The sequence below is a fragment of the Triticum urartu genome, chromosome 4A, assembly GCF_056163025.1.
Source record: "Triticum urartu cultivar PI428250 chromosome 4A, HENAU_Tu73, whole genome shotgun sequence".
NCBI lineage: Eukaryota > Viridiplantae > Streptophyta > Magnoliopsida > Poales > Poaceae > Triticum > Triticum urartu.
The window spans coordinates 527,098,528-527,118,828 of record NC_141876.1 but is presented as its reverse complement, the minus strand read 5'-3'; the positions used below and the strand labels follow the sequence as shown (position 1 = coordinate 527,118,828).

The 20,301-nt window shown below is 49.3% G+C and overlaps 1 non-coding gene across 1 annotated transcript; it reads left to right on the top strand.

Annotated features, from left to right (window-relative positions):
• The first annotated feature begins 12,064 nt into the window (after positions 1 to 12,064).
• Positions 12,065 to 12,146, top strand: TRNAS-UGA (transfer RNA serine (anticodon UGA)). The gene has a single exon. It is a non-coding gene; the product is annotated as a tRNA-Ser (tRNA).
• Positions 12,147 to 20,301: the final 8,155 nt, after the last annotated feature.

The window sequence follows — 20,301 nt, the reverse complement described above, 5'->3', positions numbered from 1 at the left end:
TACCGAGAGTTGAATCTGAAATTCGGTCGGACAGGGAACATGACTTTGACTCGGATGATGGAAATCGCCACCAAGTATGCCAATGGTGAAGAGGAGGAGCGACTGCGGAGCGGCAAGCACAAGGCAGTCGCCCACGAAGCCGGAGGAGGAAACTCCAGTCGGAAACAAAAACGCAAGGCCGAACCAGCTGCTCCGGGTGAGGCCTTGGCTGTGGTTCAAGGAAAGTTCAAGGGGAAGCCCAAAGGGCCGTGGAACCCCAAGAAAGTAAAAGATCAAGATGGAAATGACGTGTTGGATCTGCCGTGCCATATCCACACCAAAAAAGACGAAGAAGGTAATTTCATTTACCCGAAGCATACCACTCGACAGTGTCGGCTCCTGATCCAGCAGTTCCAAGAGAAACAGCCCAAGGAAAAGGAGAAGGAGGCAGACAAGGCTGAGAGTGAAGGGGAAGATGATGATGGTTATCCTCACGTGAATTCCACTCTGATGATTTTTGCTGATGTTGAAAACAAGAGTCGATTGAAAGTCATCAACAGAGAAGTGAACATGGTCGCTCCGGCGACACCCAATTACTTGAAATGGTCGCAGACTGCCATTACGTTCGACCAGTCTGATCACCCAGTGCACATCGCCACCCCTGGGAGGCAAGCGCTGGTGGTCGACCCGGTTGTCGAAGGCATTCGACTAACAAAGGTCCTGATGGACGGTGGCAGTGGCCTGAACATTCTGTACGCAGAAACATTGAAAGGAATGAGCATTTCGATGTCCAGACTCAGTGAAAGCCACATGAGTTTCCATGGGGTCATCCCAGGCAAGAAGGCTGCGTCCCTCGGTCAGATTGCACTCGACGTGGTTTTCGTTGATGCCAAAAATTACCGCAAAGAAAAGTTGACGTTTGAAGTCATGGATTTTCAGAGTGCGTATCATGCAATTCTGGGCAGGCCAGCTTATGCACGATTCATGGCTCGACCTTGTTACGTGTACCTCAAACTGAAGATGCCTGGTCCCAGAGGAGTGATCACTATCTCGGGTAATTGGAAAAAGGCGGAAGAGTGTTTCCAGAAGGGCTCAAAGATCGCCGATGCCCAGATGGCCGTGGCAGAATTGCAAGAATACCAGAAAAATGCAGACCCAAGTGACTTGTTGCGAGCCAAGAAGCCAGCCACGGATTCAGCATTCCAGTCGTCTGGCGAGACGAAGTCTGTTCACATTCACCCGACGGACCCCAATGCAGCTCCGACCCACATTTCGACCACACTCGACTCCAAATAGGAAGAAGCGCTCATCCAGTTCCTCCGTGAGAACTGGGACATCTTTGCATGGAGGCCTTCTGACATGCCAGGTGTTCCCAGGGGACTGGCTGAGCATCGTTTGCGAGTCAACCCAAAAGTGAAACCAGTCAAAGAGCATCTTCGATGGTCCGTCGTCTAGAAAAGAAAAGCAATCGGCGAAGAGGTGGCTCAGCTTTTGGCAGCTGAGTTTATCCGAGAGATTTACCACTCCGAGTGGTTAGCCAATGTTATCATGGTCCCAAAGAAATATGACTCACTCCGCATGTGCATTGGTTTCAAGCATATCAATTGGGCCTGCCCGAAAGATCACTTCCCTCTCCCTCGCATTGATCAGATAGTCGACTCGACTGCTGGGTGCGAGCGTTTGTCCTTTTTGGATGCCTACTCCGGGTACCACCAGATCCGTTTGTATGGACCCGATGAAATAAAGACAGCTTTTATCACCCCGTTCGGGTGCTTCTGTTATGTCACAATGCCATTCGGCTTGAAGAACGCCGGAGCCACATTTATGCGAATGATTCAGAAGTGCCTGCTCACTCAGATCAGTCGGAATGTGGAAGCATACATGGATGACATTGTGGTCAAGTCACGTAAAGGTTCTGACCTGCTGACCGACCTCGCCGAAACCTTTGCCAACCTCAGAAGGTATGATATCAAGCTCAATCCATCAAAGTGCACGTTTGGAGTTCCAGGCGGAAAGTTACTCGGTTTTCTTGTTTCCGAATGAGGAATCGATGCTAACCCAGAGAAAGTAGGCGCTATACTTCGGATGAAATGCCCCGTGCCTGTGCATGATGTCCAGAAGCTTACTGGTTGCTTGGCCGCCCTAAGTCGATTCATTTCTCGCCTTGGTGAAAAGGCCCTGCCTCTTTACCGACTGATGAAGAAATCAGATGCGTTCGAGTGGACTCCAGAAGCTGATACAGCATTTGCAGAGCTAAAAGCCCTGCTTTCCACCCAGCCGGTGCTTGCTGCTCCAATCAGCAAAGAGCCTATTTTGCTTTATATAGCAGCCACTGGACAAGTCGTCAGTACAGTACTTACGGTCGAGCGGGAAGAAGGAAAAGCGTACAAAGTTCAACGCCCAGTTTATTATATTTCTGAAGTCCTGACCCCGTCAAAGCAGAGATATCCTCACTATCAGAAGCTTGTCTATGGAATTTACATGACCACAAAGAAGGTTGCACACTACTTCTCAGATCACTCTGTTACAGTCGTCAGCGACGCTCCATTGTCAGAGGTTCTGCACAACAGGGATGCAACTGGTCGAGTGGCAAAATGGGCGATTGAACTCCTTCCCTTGGATATCAAGTTTGAGGCAAAGAAAGCTATCAAGTCCCAAGCAATAGCAGATTTCCTCGTCGAGTGGATCGAACAGCAACTGCCGACTCAAGTTCACTCGGAGCACTGGACCATGTTCTTTGACGGATCCAAGATGTTGAACGGTTCTGGTGCTGGAGTAGTTCTGGTATCCCCCCGAGGAGACAAGCTCAGATATGTCCTCCAGATTCACTTTGATTCCTCCAACAATGAAGCAGAGTATGAAGCACTCCTGTATGGGTTGCGCATAGCCATATCACTCGGTGTCCGTCGCCTCATGGTCTATGGCGACTCAGATTTGGTAGTTAATCAAGTGATGAAGGAGTGGGACGTCAGAAGCCCAGCCATGACTGGTTACTACAACGCGGTGAGAAAGCTTGAGAGGAAGTTCGAGAGGTTAGAACTCCACCACATCCCCCGATTGAAAAATCAAGCAGCCGATGAATTGGCAAAGATAGGTTCCAAGAGAGAGGCCATTCCCAGCAATGTGTTCTTGGAGCATATTCACACGCCGACAGTTCAGAAAGACCCTTTCATTGAAGAGCCCCCACAACCCAAGAGCGCCACGGATCCGACTGAAGTTGAGGTCCTAGCTGTGGTCGACCTAATCATGGAGGTTCTGGCCATTACTCCCGACTGGACGGTGCCCTACATTGCATAAATCCTCAGTAAAGAGCTCCCAGAGGATGAAGAAGAAGCTCGACAGATCGTCCGCCGATCTAAAGCTTTTACTGTGGTAAGAGGGAAGCTGTTCAGAGAAAGTACGACTGGAGTCGGTCAGAAGTGCATAACACCAGAAGAAGGTCAAATGATCCTCAATGACATCCACTCAGGGACCTGTGGTCACCATGCGTCCTCTCGGGTCATCGTGGCTAAAGCATACCGAGCTGGATTCTATTGGCCACGAGCAAATGAGATGGTGAAAGATATAGTCGACAGATGTGAAGGCTGTCAATTTTACTCCGATATGTCTCACAAGCCAGCGTCAGCCCTGAAGACCATCCCCCTCGTCTGGCCCTTCGCTGTTTGGGGACTGGATATGGTTGGACCGCTGAGGACCAGCAGAAGCGGATTCACTCACGTGCTCGTTGCAGTCGACAAGTTTACCAAATGGATCGAAGCCAAACCCATTAAGAACCTTGACGCTAGCACCGCTGTCAGTTTTATCAGAGAATTGACGTTCCGATATGGAGTCCCACACAGCATCATCACGGACAATGGATCGAACTTCGATTCTGATGAATTCAGAATTTTCCGTGCCTCTCAGGGCACTTGAGTCGACTATGCTTCTATTGCTCACCCGCAGTCGAACGGACAAGCAAAAAGAGCCAATGGCCTAATTCTCAAAGGCAACACGTAGCAGGTGCTTGGGTTGATGAACTTACGTCAGTTCTGTGGGGTTTAAGGACAACTCCTAATCGGTCGACTAGAAGAACTCCTTTCTTCTTAGTCTATGGAGCCGAAGCTGTCCTGCCAAGTGACTTGCTCCACAACGCACCCCGAGTTGAACTCTTCTCCGAAGCAGAAACAGAGCAGGCCCGGCAAGATTCAGTCGATCTCTTAGAGGAGGAAAGAGAGATGGCCTTGATCCGCTCGACCATTTATCAGCAAGATTTGCGTCGATTCCACGCCAGGAATGTGAGGGATCGGGCCTTTCAAGAAGGAGACTTGGTTCTTTGAGTGGATCAGCAGAAATCACACAAGCTCGCTCCAACTTGGGAAGGCCCCTTCATCGTCACCAAAGTTCTCCACAACGGAGCATACCATCTTTACAATATCGAGCATCAGAAAGACGAGCCACGGGCTTGGAACGCGGAGCTGCTCCGCCCCTTTTATACTTAAACACCCATTCGAATAAAATGTAATAAGCAACACCTTTTGTAATTCGTTTATCAAAGACAAGAGCTTACGGTTCTCTCATTCAATTGTGTTGTTCTTATTTACTCCTGAAATCCCCCAGTGGGTGGGCTTAGTCGCGAATCCGTTTCGCCTAAATTCGAAAAAATCCTACCGAGTGAAGAACAATCCTTCCACTCGGGGGGCTTAGCTACAGTCGAGCACTCACCTAAGTTCTCTCACTAAGAGGCTTAACGGCAGTCCAGCACTCGCCTAAGTTTGGAAAAATCCTACCGAGTGGAGAGCAATCCTCCCACTCGGGGGCTTAGTTGCAGTCGAGCACTCGCCTAAGTTCTCTCACTAAGAGGCTTAACGGTAGTCTAGCACTCGCCTAAGTTTGAAAAAATCCCACCGAGTGGAGAGCAGTCCTCCCACTCGGGGGCTTAGCTGCAATCGAGCACTCGCCTAAGTTCTCTCACTAAGAGGCTTAACGGCAGTCCAGCACTCGCCTAAGTTTAAAAAAATCCCACCGAGTGGAGAGCAGTCCTCCCACTCGGGGGCTTAGCTGCAGTCGAGCACTCGCCTAAGTTCTCTCACTAAGAGGCTTAACGGCAGTCCAGCACTCGCCTAAGTTTGGAAAAATCCTACCGAGTGGAGAGCAATCCTCCCACTCGGGGGCTTAGCTGCAGTCGAGCACTCGCCTAAGTTCTCTCACTAAGAGGCTTAACGGCAGTCCAGCACTCGCCTAAGTTTGAAAAAATCCCACCGAGTGGAGAGCAGTCCTCCCACTCGGGGGCTTAGCTGCAGTCGAGCACTCGCCTAAGTTCTCTCACTAAGAGGCTTAACGGCAGTCCAGCAGTCGCCTAAGTTTGGAAAAATCCTACCGAGTGGAGAGCAATCCTCCCACTCAGGGGCTTAGCTGTAGTCGAGCACTCGCCTAAGTTCTCTCACTAAGAGGCTTAACGGCAGTCCAGCACTCGCCTAAGTTTGAAAAAATCCCACCGAGTGGAGAGCAGTCCTCCCACTCGGGGGCTTAGCTGCAGTCGAGCACTCGCCTAAGTTCTCTCACTAAGAGGCTTAACGGCAGTCCAGCACTCGCCTAAGTTTGAAAAAATCCCACCGAGTGGAGAGCAGTCCTCCCACTCGGGGGCTTAGCTGCAGTCGAGCACTCGCCTAAGTTCTCTCACTAAGAGGCTTAACGGCAGTCCAGCACTCGCCTAAGTTTGAAAAAATCCTACCGAGCGGAGAGCAGTCCTCCCACTCGGGGGCTTAGCTGCAGTCGAGCACTCGCCTAAGTTCTGTCACTAAGAGGCTTAACGGCAGTCCAGCACTCGCCTAAGTTTGAAAAAATCCTATCAAGCGGAGAGCAGTCCTCCCACTCGGGGGCTTAGCTGCAGTCGAGCACTCGCCTAAGTTCTCTCACTTAGAGGCTTAACGGCAGTCCAGCATTCGCCTAAGTTTGAAAAAATCCTACCGAGCGGAGAGCAGTCCTCCCACTCGGGGGCTTAGCTGCAGTCGAGCACTCGCCTAAGTTCTCTCACTTAGAGGCTTAACGGCAGTCCAACACTCGCCTAAGTTTGAAAAATCCTACCGAGTGGAGAGCAGTCCGCCCACTCGGGGGCTTAGCTGCAGTCGAGCACTTGCCTAAGTCCTCTCACTGAGAGGCTTAACGGCAGTCTAGCACTCGCCTAAGTTTGGAAAAATCCTACTGAGTGGAGAGCAATCCTCCCACTCGGGGGCTTAGCTGCAGTCCAGTACTCGCCTAAGTTTGAGACCCATCCCTATCCGCAAGGACGACGAGGTGCAGGTCGACTGCAACCTTCTTCTTCGGAGCTACGGCACTAATACAAGGTCCGCTCCATCCCTATCCGCAAGGGCGACGAGGTGCAGGTCCACTGCCACCTTCTCCTTCGGAGCTGCGGCACAAATACAACGTCCGCTCCATCCCTATCCGCAAGGACGACGAGGTGCAGGTCGACTGCAACCTTCTTCTTCGAAGCTGCGACACTAATACAACGTCCGCTCCATCCCTATCCGCAAGGACAACGAGGTGCAGGTCGACTGCCATCTTCTCCTTCGGAGCTGCGGCACAAATACAACGTCCGCTCCATCCCTATCCGCAAGGACGACGAGGTGCAGGTCGACTGCCACCTTCTCCTTCGGAGCTGCGGCACAAATACAACGTCCGCTCCATCCCTATCCGCAAGGACAAAGAGGTGCAGCAAGCAAAGTCCATCCGAAGGCAAACACAAGCACATTCGGAGATAAACCAAATTCAGATAAATACTAAAAGATTCCAAGCAGCGAATCAAAAGTACTCGGGCACGAAGCCCGAAGGAGTTTAACGGTTACAGAAACCACTCGGCATTCCGAGGCAAATTTAAAGCGTATCCAAGTTTCATAAGATTGTTCACTCAGCCGGAGGAGGACTGGCAGGCTCCACGAATGAGTCCAGATCGATCCCATCAGCGATCCGAGTGCCAGCAGCAATGAAAGTCTCCATGAAGGACTGGAAGTCGTGCTTTTTGGTGTTAGCGACTTTGATCGCAGCCAGCTTGTCTTCACGAACCTCCTTGCAATGGACTCGCACCAGGGACAGCGCCACGTCGGCACCACACCGGGCGGAGGATTTCTTCCATTCTTGCACTCAGTCAGGGATCTCGTTCAGTCGAGTCACCAGAGATTCCAGATCATTCTGAAGCGCCGCCTCCGGCCAAAGCGTCGAGTCGATTCGAGAGACAACCTCCTTCAGGCGTGCGAGGTAGCTTGTGGCGCTGGCGATACGGGACTCCAGTCGGAGCACGTTCATCGCAGTTTCGTCAAGACCGGGGAAGCGATAGGGTCCAGGCCCGTCTCGACCCTCCCAGTTTCTTCGTCAAAGTCTTGACAAAGTTCTGCAGCCAAGAGTTAGTTCAATCAACCGAGAAAAATCCGATGGCAAACATCAACACGGTCGGATTAAAAGAAATACCTCCCAGCACGAGATAAAGCTTCTAGGCGAGGGTCCTCAGATAGGCTTCTGTGTCGTTCCTCTTGCGGATCACAGACTCCAACTTTTCGTTCAGGGCGACCTTATCCTTCTTCAGGCCGTTCACTTCGCGGTTAGCTTCATTAAGACAAGATGTCAGTCTAGTCACCTCTCCTTCAAGTGTTCCGACTGAAGCAAGCTTCTTCTCTGCGAGAGCGGTTTTGTCTTGGGCTGCTTTTTGCGCGGCGGCGAGGTCCGAGTCCTTCTTGTCCAGAGCCAACTTCATTTTCTCTGCAAAAGAAATAATCGAATCAAAAAAGAGATCAAAGAGATATATTGAAATTCAGTCAGCAATCAGTTACCTTCCATACCAGCGGCCTCGTCTTGAGCTTTTTTCAGATTTTGCTGAGCCAATTCCAAGTCTAAGTTGAGTTGCCTCTGCTTCTCTTCGAGTTCGGCAAACTTGGAGATAAGAGTACAAGACTTTTGCAGGAGGCAAGAGACAGGTCAATCGATAGGTTCGAAAGCAGTTCATTTCCGAATGAATAAAACCTAAAGAAGTGGACAACAAGCTGTTCAGACCCCAGTCGATTGCCAGCAGTTGACCGCGGTCTCGGGGACTACACCCAGTGGGTGCACTTGCCGTGCCCCCAACGGTTCTGATCCCACTTGCCCAGCCCGCCGGAGTCGAGTGCAAGGAGTAAAAAAAGAGAGAAAGAACAATTGCGTCGTCAAGAAAAGAAGAACTCAGACCACAGTCGACTGCCAGCAGTCGATAGCGGTCTCGGGGACTACACCCAGTGGGTGCACTTGGCGTGCCCCCATTGGTTCTGATCCCACTCGCCCAGACCGAGTGGAAGAGTGAAACTACCAAAAACGACAGCAACACCCATTGGGTGCTCTAATTCAACGCGAACAACAGGAGATTGTGCAGAAGAAGATTTTTTGAGAACAAAAATAGTCGGAAAGTCTACTCACCTCGACGTTGGCCCGAAGAGCGGCACTAGCATCGTAGGCAGCCTGACTACTCTCGTGCACTATCTTCACCCGCTCCATCATCATACCAGCCTGTCGGATGGCTTCCGCAGCCGCTTCCGACTGGTTGTCTGGGACGGGGTAGCTGGTAAAAAAATGTGCAGACGACCCAGGTGCAGCTGCTTGAGGCTCCGCGGTGTGGAGTTGGATAGTTGAAGGAACCACAGGCGCGGTCGACCGTGTGGGGTGACCACTCGTCAAGGGTGCATCGAACGTCACAGCGGCCCTGCCCGCATCTTCAGCCTGACAGACGAGAGGCGTTGCAGTTGGTTCCTGCCGAGCCACCCTGCCAGCTGTTACCTTCTTGCTCTTCCTAGGCTTAGGAGCCACATCTTCGTCGTCGTCCGGAAGGTCAATGATGTTGGGTGGAGCTGCAAGACAGAACATTCGACCCCAAGTGAACCACTTAACCCTAAAAGGATCAAGAATCGAAATCGCAAGAGTTCATACCTGGGTTAGAGGTCACCGCATCCTCCATTTCCTCATCCCGGTACTGGTATGAAGAGGTCCCTGACGTAGAAGCACTGCAAAGGCCCGCATTCAATCGGTTACATCCAGTTAATTGAATCCACATAAAGGACAAGTCAGATGGTTACCGGGAGATAGTAGGAACGGTCACTTTGATCCGAGGCAAAGCTTTGGGCGGTTTGGAAGAGATGGCTTTCGGCACTTTCGGCGCTGGAAGCGGCGCGACCTTGGATTGCTTTGGAGGCTTCTCAGTCGGCGTCGGGGAAGACGTCCTGGGCGCTTCGAGGATTGCCCGATCGGCGCAGCCACCAAGTCCGGAGCGCGTGCCGGGTCTTGAGTGTGCTTGGACCTCCTCTCCCTGCAAGGAGCGAGTCGACTTCTTCCTCATCGGTCGATTCATCGCTCTCCTCGTCCTCCTCGGCTTCTGAATGCTCCTCGCCGCTCTCGCCCCCGCTCCCTTCTTCTTCAGCGCCGGGGTCCTACACTCCGTTGGGCATCGAGTACATTTGTATGAGGGCCTGAAAGGATAACAATCAAAAGACATTCAGTCGACCACAAACGGGAGATCACGTGGTGAATCGAAAAGATACTTGATAAAACAGAAATATACCTGCTCCGGCTGGCGCGAGTTGTCAAATGGAATCACCCTCCTGGATCCCCGAGGGTTGTCTTTGTTGCCAGTGATTCCCCTCAACCAGTTCTCCAAGATATCCTCGCTGACCTCCTCCGGGTGGATCCGAGTGGTATCTTCGAGCCCAGAGTACATCCACATCGGATGGTCGCGCGACTGAAGAGGTTGGATGCGTCGACCGAGAAAGACCTCCAGCAGATCCATCCCGGTCACTCCGTCGTGGACAAGCTGGACGACCCGTTCGACCAGCTCCTTGACCTGCGCCTTCTCTTCTGGAACTACCTTCAGGGGAGCAGGCTTCTCCACTCGAGCCAAGGAGAAAGGAGGAAGTCCAGTCGACTGGCCAGGGGTTGGTTGATCCTTGCAGTAAAACCAAGTCGACTGCCAGCCCCGGACCGAGTCAGGAAGGATCATCGCTGGGAAAGTACTCTTGCTCCTCATCTGGATCCCCAGACCACCGCACATCTGGATCACCCGCGTCCTCTCGTCACTCGACTTGGCCTTTTTAACCAACTGGGAACGGCAAGTGAAAATGTGTTTGAAAAGCCCCCAGTGCGGTCGACAGCCCAAGAAGTTTTCGCACATGGACACGAAAGCGGCCAGATAGACTATAGTGTTCGGAGTGAAATGGTGGAGCTAAGCCCCAAAGAAGTTCAAAAAACTCCGGAAGAAAGGGTGGGGAGGCAGCGAGAATCCGCGATCTACGTGGGTTGCTAAGAGGACACACTCACCCTCTCTGGCTGCGGCTCAGTTTCGTCCCTCGGGAGCCGAGCCGACTTGTGGGGGATCAATCCCCCCTCCACCAGGATGTCGAGGTCGTCCTGCGTGATTGCTGAGCGGATCCAGCCCGCCGGCAGGCCGAACCTCGACAAGGATCCGCCCCGGCTGGTCCGCTTGCCCTTCGCCTTCGCGGTCGCCTTCTTTGCGCGTTCCAACGCCGCCGTCTTGTCCTTCCCCATGGTGGCGGATCGAGCTCGAGCAGAGGTCCGGCGACGAGGCGGAAGCGAGAGTGGCGGAGGGATCGGGAGAAAGAGAAGAGAGAATGGGAGCGTGCGGAGCAGAGGCCTGGCCCGAGACCTTTTATAAGGCCTTCCATCGAGTGGCTGACTAGTGGACCCAAGCGATCTAAACAAATCCCGCAACAGTCGCGCGTGCAGTACGTGGCGAAAAAGGTGGCGCGGGGGTCGAGGAGACTTACCTAATCCATCCCGATAACCTCTTTTCCTCCCGTCTGGCGCGATTCCCAAAATTCGAATCCCGCGAGATCCACGGAGAGCGGAACAACCTGTCAGACTGAAGACAAACACCCTCTACATCATCATTCGGAATTCAACCATGAAGGTTCACTCGACAACAACCAAGAATGGACCAAGGCGATTGAGAAAGGAGTCGACGTCGTCTCCTCAACTCATTGTTTCAGGACAAGGCATATTCATAGCACAAAGAGTGGGTCGAAAGTGTTCTCGACCCCTTCCTCACTCAAATCCTGATCCATTCGGGGGCTAATGATGAAGCTATGTACCTAGGGTAGGGTCATGGACCTGTCCAGCGTACCCTCCCCAAGGACATCTTTACAAAGAATCAGAAGCAGTCGAAGAGAAATCATCATCCACTCGACCGTGGAGATGCGCTCACTCGACCACCTTGAAGACACTCGACCACTAGAAGATGAGGAACCCTCCACTCTGCAACGGTTAAGACTTAAACCATAGCATTATGAGCATTTATGACATTTACAGTAGACGTTACCTGTAACGCCTTTCCTTTATGAGCATTGAACTCTGTGTAACGAAGGGGAGCTGGGGTCCTGGCACACTCTATATAAGCCACCTCCCTCCTCTGGGACAAGGGTTCGCACTTTTGTAAACACACACACGTATAATCCAGTCGACCGCCTCAGGGCACCGAGACGTAGGGCTGTTACTTCCTCCGAGAAGGGCCTGAACTCGTAAAACTCGTGCGTACAACTACTCCATAGCTAGGATCTTGCCTCCTCGTACCTACCCCCCATTCTACTGTCAGTCTTAGATCCACGACAGGCGACGCGAGAGGAGAGGGGAAAGTTCCCTGTTTGGTAGCAGAAATCTAGCACCGTCATTTATGTCTCCGACGATGAGAACTTCAAAACATGTTTCAAGGTGTACCGACACACACGACTATCTTCTCGACATGAAGACCAAGATTTACAAGAATTATTGAAACAAGTTCGTGAGTATACGGGTTTTGCGACTCTTGTTGGATGGTAAAATGGATCCAGACTGCTTGGTCCGGACGGATGCGGGCTTGAGGGTGAGATGCCCAATACAAACATATCTCCATGGTGAACCGATGCACGTGTTATGTTATTCTAAATCAATCTCGCGCCAGATAAATAAAACTGATGATTCTAGGTGAACGAGACGTACTCCTTCCCTGATGAGTTCAAAATTGAACTGTACGGTCTGTTTGCTGATCAGTACCATCCACTCTCCTGCTTTTATATGCGAAAGGAGTGAAATCAGCACATGCATGGTCGATATGTCCGAGTGGTTAAGGAGACAGACTTGAAATCTGTTGGGCTTCGCCCGCGCAGGTTCGATCCCTGCTGTCGACGTATCATTCCTAGTTTTTCTTTTTCCTTTTTTTCCTTTTTTTTTCCTATTCCTTTCCCTTTCCCCCTTTTGTTGTCAGACCCAATAATAACTGCATAGGAGAGACAGATATGAGAGTGCAGGCACGGCAACGGTACGCACGCTCACTAATGCACAGTGATATACATCATTCTAAAACAAAATCCCAGCACCTGATAAAACCAATCATGGATGGAGCAAACATACTATATAACTGTGGCTTTCGGGCCCTGAGTAAGTAACACTAGAATTCCCAACCAACATCACCCTCCTTACTGACGACTTCTAGTAGTCTAGCACACGGCGAAAAAGGTTGATACGTAGGCTGAAACAATAGTACAGTGTATTATTTTCCAGTCCTGCTGAATTTCAGCACGGAATATTTGTAAATTCCAATCACCTAAAATCGCACATCATATGTGGAAAAACTCAAACATCCTTGTGATATGAATGCCCACAATCTTCGTACTTTGCTAATTGGGCATCGGGTTGTTGAGTGTCTCAACTGGCGCTTGGCCTCCATGGGTGTGTACTTCAGCTCAGCGGGAGACCTATTTCGAGATCGGACATGTCATGCTATACAGAACGGGCACACATTTCAAACAAGCACAATTTTGACATGTCCAATCCATTATTGCATAAATCCAAGAGCTATCGGAGCCATGTAATAAGTAGAAAAAATAACTATTTGAGCGGCAGACTGCTTCCCGGCGACATGCTCTGTTTTCAGAAAAATGTTCAGGCGACAACCTTCAATTTCAGAGAGCAACCATAAAAATACTTCTCTCAGACATCAGTACATCACAATCACAGAACATGACAATTGCTGGGTGTCTAGGTGATTTTCATCAAATCAAATAGGCAATTGCAATTCACATCGATGATGAGAAACAGAGAGATCCAGCCAAAATAAAAAAATGAGAAGCAATAACTGAGAACAATCTCGCATGATCAACAAAAGCTCAGTTCAGATAATATTCATCGATTCGTGAGTAATACTACAAGATTTGCCCAAGGAACAAACAAATGCATAGCAATTCGAGATTTACACAGAGAGAGTCCAATCTGTTTTGCTCCTATTACAATTTACGAGATATCAATATCCCCAGGCTCGCTGACGTCCGCCGCGCCTGATCCGGCCGGCGCCGCTCCTCTGGTACGGATGGTGGCGGCAGCGCGCTGTAGACGTGGTCGAGTCTGCTTCTGACGCCAGGGGCGATGGAGGCGGCGTACTGGGCGTGTAGTCCGGCGACTCGGCGCGCCTGGAAGGAGTTGACGGTGTAATACGTCGACGCGCACGACTCGGCGTCAGACACCACCAGAGGCGACGGAGGCGGCGTGCTGGGCGTGTAATCCGGCGAGGAAGCGCGCCCGGGACCGGAAGGACTCAACGGAGTATAGTAAGGTGATGAAGCAGCGTGCCCTGACAGCGTCAGGGGCGTGTAGTCTGGGGACGCGCCGCGCGGAGGAGACGGCATCATGAAAGCGAGCCGAACAGGGCTCGACGATGTGTACTCGAGCGACGGCGAAGGGCTCAACGGTGTGTAGTCGGGGCTCGTCGGAGTGTAGTCTGGGCTCGCCGGAGTGTAGTCCGGGCTCGCCGGCGTGTAGTCGGGGCTCGCGGGAGTGTAGTCCAGCTCCGGTGACTGCAGGGGGCTCGACGGAGTGTAGTCCTTGTAGATCGTGAGCGGCGAAGGGCCCGACGGGGCGTACTCCTCGTGGTCGTAGTAGCCGGCAAACGACGGGTTGCAGCACTCGCCGCCGAAGCCGAAGCCCAGGAAGAAGGGGCCGCGCTGGGACGCACCCGGGGTGTAGGACGGCGGCGGGCAGAACCCGGATGCGAGCGCCATGGTCACCGTCTGGAGTTGGCCGGCGGGATCTACAACCAGAGCGCGTGTACGATGTGGAGGGAGGAGGAGGTGGAGGAAGACTGCGATCGAATCAGCCGGGGCGGGGGGCATAATATCGCCGCGTGACTGCGTGGCGGCCACGCACGCCTGCGAGTTCGTCCCGAGTCGGATTCGAAATGCGGAGCTCTATCATGGCGTCGACGCAGCGCGGCGGTCCCTCACGCCTCCGAGTTCTCCCCGGAGTCCATCCATGAGACCATGACCCAACGCAACGCGGCGGGAACGCGCAGTCCGGCCGAGCCTGTCACGCATTCAGTTCAAAACGCAACTCCGACGGAGGCCCTTATTCTTCATCTCCTTCATTCATTTTTTGATTGATTGATTGATTCTCTCGAGTTGCAATTCGCGTGACTTACTTTGGGAGAGTGGAGGGGAAAGATTTTCAAAAAGAAAATAGAGAAGTCAGCGATATAGTTCAAACTTTTGCGATCGATTTTGTTGTTATTTCTCTGCTTTCGGCGTCTTCAGAGGATTGCATTTCTGTGTTTGCTGTTCGTCAGTTACCGAACTTGGTATGCGCCCGGCCCAGCTAGTGTCTGTGCTGGTGGATTTTCTTTTTTCTTTGACGCGGTTTTCATTTTTCTTGGAAGACTTGAAGTAGGTTTGTGGTGAGCTACTCCTGGTTCAGGAAAAGCCCATCCCAAAACCAAACTATAAAACATGCAAAGGAATTAACCCGAACAGGATCAGCAGCATCTTCAGACATCTAATAATAGTAACGGAATTGCTAAGACGCATCTAGATGTTTTTTCAGTGTGTCACATCTAAGTTTTTAACCGTTAGATCTATTCTGCTGTAATTATCGTTCAGGGTTGATTTGCATCCCGCCGGCGTGTCCCGCGTCGCTCGCGCACATAGCTGTCACTCGATCGTTGCTTGTTTTTTTTTGGTCCGGTCGCGCGTTGCACGGGCCAGCCTGTTTTTCATTGTTGCTTTTGTCTTTTCTAACTGCGTTGTAACAATTCAACGAGGCTATTGGTTTCTATCGCCCATACATTTCGCATCTCACTTCTTGTTGTCTCGCTTTTATTCTTCCACTTTAGATTTTTTTTTATAATTCATGATCTTGCATGTGAGGCACTTTTTGAAGTGGGTGGATACTTACTAAAATTTACTATTTTTTGTGAACACTTCCAGAAAAAATCTTTTCTAAAATTCATGAACATTTTAAAAATATTTGAACAGTTTTGAAATCAGATTTGCTAAATTTCATGAAGATTTTTTTTTGCAAGACAATTTCATTCAGATTTTAACAATGTCTTATCTAAGTTATGACCCGTTCAATTTATTTGTTGTAATCTTTTGTGCAAATTTGTCCCCGCTTCTTTTTTGTCGCGCACATCACATGTCGTCGCGATGTCTAGTTGTCGGACGGTTTTTGTTAGGCCATTTTTGTTCGACCTCTATTTTTGTTTTTTCTGGCAATTTTCATGTGTTTTTTGTCGTTTGTTATTGGCATGTTTTATATAAGCAGAACAAATAGGATGCTATATTGGTTGCCTCTAGGATCGCCTCCATTTTGCGGTTTCCTTGCCTCTTTTCATTCCTTCTCTCTCCATTTTCCCTTTGTCTTTCATTATAGCCGACATCCTTTTCCGTGTGACACTTTTTTTTGTCTTAGTTGCAATTTCACCCTTAGCTTGCAATTGGACCAACCTTTTTTCGACTCAGTTGCATGTCCACTATTAACTTGCAGTTGGGTCCGAACTTTTTTTGTTTGCAGTTGCAAGTCCACACTCGACTCGCAACTGTGCCTGATGTTTCGTTTGTATCACAACTAGGGTTGACTCTTTTTTTGCATTAGTTGCGAGTCCACTCACCATGCAACCATGTCTGACTGTTTAGACTCAGTTGCAAGTCCACCATCAACTAGCAACTAGGGGTCCAACTTTTTTTTTCTTGCAGTTGCAAGTCAACCGTCGACTCACAACTGGACACTTGATCTTTCTTTGTTGCAATTGCAAGTCAACCAATGACCCACAACTATGCGTGACAATTTTTTTTCTAGTTGCAAGTCCAGCATTGGCATGCAACTCGGCTCTTGAACTTTTTTGGTCCGAGTTGCAAGTCTAGCCTTGACTTGCAACTAGGCCCGACATTTTTGACCCAATTGCAAGTCAACCCTCGACTCGCAACTGGGCTCGATATTTCATTTGTATCACAACTGGGTCCAACTCTTCTTTTTTGCATTAGTTGCAAATCCACCCTCAACTTGTAACTAGGTCTGACTTTTTTTTACCTCAGCTGCAAGTCCACCATCCATTCACAACTAGGGGCTAACTTTTTTGTACCAGTTTGCAAGTCAACCTGTGACTCACAACTAGGCCTGCCCCTTTCTTATTATCCTGTTGCAAGTCAACCAACGACTCGCAATTGGGTCAACTCATAACTAGGCTCTTGATCATTGTTTTTTGCCAAAGTTGCAAGTCAACCAACGACTCACAATTGGGTTCGATCCTTTTTTTCGTCCCAGTTGCAAGTCCATCACTAACATGCAACTGTGCCGGTGATCTTTTTTGTCCCAGCTGCAAGTACACCCTTGACTCTCAACTGATGGTTTTAATCCAAGTAAAGTTGATCATCGTCTCACAACTCAGCTCGACTCCTTTTTATCCATGTTGCAAATCCATCATCGACTCGCAACTAGGCTGACCATTTTTTTTGCTAGTTGCAAATCTACCATTGACATGCAACTGAGCTCTTTGATCATTTTTGCCCCAGTTTACAAGTCCACCCTTTGGCTCACAACTAGGCCCGACTTTCTTTTCTACCTCAGTTGATTGTCCCCCTAATGAGCCGCATTTCATGTTTGTGTTCCTCTGGTCGTGTGTGTTGTATCATTGTGTTGTTGCGAGTTGTGATATTTCTTTTTGTGATTTGCTAATTCTCATCTAGATGAGATTTAGCAATTGCACATTCTAGTTTCCCACCGTTGGATGACCCTGCTAAGATTCGTGCTATGCCCAATATGTGCCATGTTTGCTTTCATGTATTGTCTTATTTGTCGGTCCATGAACCAGGCATGTCCATGTCTTTTCATACTTTTTTGTTTATCGAGGGATGTGTGTGTGTGTGTGTGTGTTTATCGAGGGTCCCCAGTTGCATGTCAACCATCGACCTGCAACTAGGGGAGTGTGTGTTTGTCGGTGCCCCTAGTTACAAGCTGACCACCGACTCACAACTAAAGGTGTGTGTGTGTGTGTGTGTGTTTGTCGAGTGTCCCCAGTTGCAAGCCGAACATCGAATAACAACTAGGTGTGTGTGTGTGTGTGTTTGTCGAAGGTCCCCAATTGCATGTCAATCATCGACTCACAACTAGGAGAGTGTGTTTGTCAAGACCTAGTTGCATGTCAACCATTGACTCTCAACTAAGGGTGTGTGTGTGTGTGTTTGTCAAGGGTCCATAGTTGCATGCCGACCATTGACTTGCAACTCGGGGAGTGTGTGTTTGTCGAGGGTCCCTAGTTGAATGTCGACCATCGAATCACAACTAGGGGTGTGTGTGTTTATCGAGGGTCCCCAGTTGCATGTCAACCATTGACTCGCAACTAGGGGTGTGAGCGAGGGTCCCTAGTTGCAACCTGACCATCGACTCGCAACTAGGTCTATGTAGTTTTGTCGAGGGTCCCCAGTTTCAAGCTGACCGACGACTTGCAACTAGGGGAGTGTGTGTTTGTCGGTGTGCCCAGTTGCATGACAACCATTGACTTGCTACTAGGGGAGTGTGCGTTTGTTGAGGGTCCCTAGTTGCATGCCGATCATTGACTCGCAACTAGGGGGTGTGTGTGTGTATTTGTCGAGGGTCCCCAGTTGCAAGACGAACATCGACTTGCAACTAGGGGTGTGTATGTTTGTCGGTGCCCGCAGTTGCAAGCAGGCCATCGACTCGCAACTAGGAGTGTGTGTGTGTGTGTGTGGAGGGTCCCTAGTTGCATGTCAACCATCGACTCGCAACTAGAGGGTGTGTGTTTTTGTCGAGGTCCCTAGTTGCAAGCCGACCATCGACTCACAACTAGTGTGTGTGTGTGTGTGTGTGTTCGTCGAGGGTCCCCAGTTGCAAGCCGAACATCACAACTAGCAGGTGTGTGTGTTTGACGAGGCCCCCAGCTGCAAGTCCATCCTCGACTCGCTACTGGTATTGTAGTTATGTGTAGTGCTGATAACCCACAAGTATAGGGGATTGCAACAGCTTTCGAGGGTAGAGTATTCAACCCAAATTTATTGATTCGACACAAGGGGAGGCAAAGAATATTCTCAAGTATTAGCAGCTGAGTTGTCAATTCAACCACACCTGGAAACTTAGTATCTGCAGCAAAGTGTTTAGTAGCAAAGTAATATGATAGTGATGGTAACGGTAACAAAAGAGTAACAAAAGCAAAATAGTGTTTTTGGTATTTTGTAGTGATTGTAACAATAGCAACGGGAAAGTAAATAAGCATAAACCAGTATATGGAAAGCTCATAGGCATTGGATCAATGATGGATAATTATGCCGGATGTGGTTCATCATGTAACAATCATAACATAGGGTGACACAGAACTAGCTCCAATTCGTCAATGTAATGTAGGCATGTATTCCGAATATAGTCATACGTGCTTATGGAAAAGAACTTGCATGACATCTTTTGTCCTACCCTCCCGTGGCAGCGGGGTCCTAATGGAAACTAAGGGATATTAAGGCCTCCTTTTAATAGAGAACCGGAACGAAGCATTAGCACATAGTGAATACATGAACTCCTCAAACTACGGTCATCACCGGTAAGTATCCCGATTATTGTCACTTCGGGGTTAACGGATCATAACACATAATAGGTGACTATAGACTTGCAAGATAGGATCAAGAACACTCATATATTGATGAAAACATAATAGGTTCAGATCTGAAATCATGGCACTCGGGCCCTAGTGACAAGCATTAAGCATAGCAAAGTCATAGCAACATCAATCTCAGAACATAGTGGATACTAGGGATCAAACCCTAACAAAACTAACTCGATTACATGGTGAATCTCATCCAACCTATCACCGTACAGCAAGCCTACGATAGAATTACTCACGCACGGCGGTGAGCATCATGAAATTGGTGATGGAGGATGGTTGGTGATGACGACGGCGACGAATCCCCCTCTCCGGAGCTTCGAACGGACTCCAGATCAGCCCTCCCGAGAGGTTTTAGGGCTTGGCAGCGGCTCCATATCGTAAAACGCGATGATTTCTTCTCTCCTATTTTTTTCTCCCCAAAAGCAGTTATATAGAGTTGGAGTTGGAGTCGGGGGCGCACCCTAGGGGGGGCGCCCCCCACCCTCGTGAGAAGGGTGTGGGCCCCATGGTCTTCATCTTTGGCGAGGATTTTTTATTATTTATTTTAAGATATCCCGTGGAGTTTCAGGTCATTCTGAGAACTTTTGTTTTCTGCACATAAAACAACATCATGGCAATTCTGTTGAAAACAACGTTAGTCCGGGTTAGTTCCATTCAAATCATACAAGTTAGAGTCCAAAACAAGGGCAAGAGTGTTTGGAAAAGTAGATACGTTGGAGACGTATCAACTCCCCCAAGCTTAAATCCTTGCTTGTCCTCAAGCAATTCAGTTGACAAACTGAAAGAAATAAAGAAAAACTTTTACAAACTCTGTTTGCTCTTGTTGTTGTAAATATGCCAAGCTAGCACTCAAGTTTTCAGCAAAGATTATAACTAACCACATTTGCAATAATTCTCAGGTCTCATGATTACTCATATCAATAACATAATCAACTAGCAAGACATAATAATAAATCTCGGATGACAACACTTTCTCAAAACAATCATAATATGAGATAACAAGATGGTATCTCGCTAGCCCTTTCTGAGACCGCAAAACATAAATGCAGAGCACCTTTAAAGATCAAGGACTGACTAGACATTGTAATTCATGGTAAAAGAGATCCAATCATAGTCACACCCAATATAAATTAACAGTAATGAATGCAAATGACAGCTGTGCTCTCTAGCTAGTGCTTTTTAATAAGAGGGTGATGACTCAACATAAAAGTAAATAGATAGGCCCTTCGTAGAGGGAAGCAGAGATTTGTAGAGGTGCCAGAGCTTGGTTTTAAAATAGAGGTGAATAACATTTTGAGCGGTATACTTTCACTGTCAACATAACAACCGAGAGATGGCGATATCTTCCATGCTACACACATTATAGGCGGTTCCCAAACATAATGGTAAAGTTTATACTCCCCCTCCAC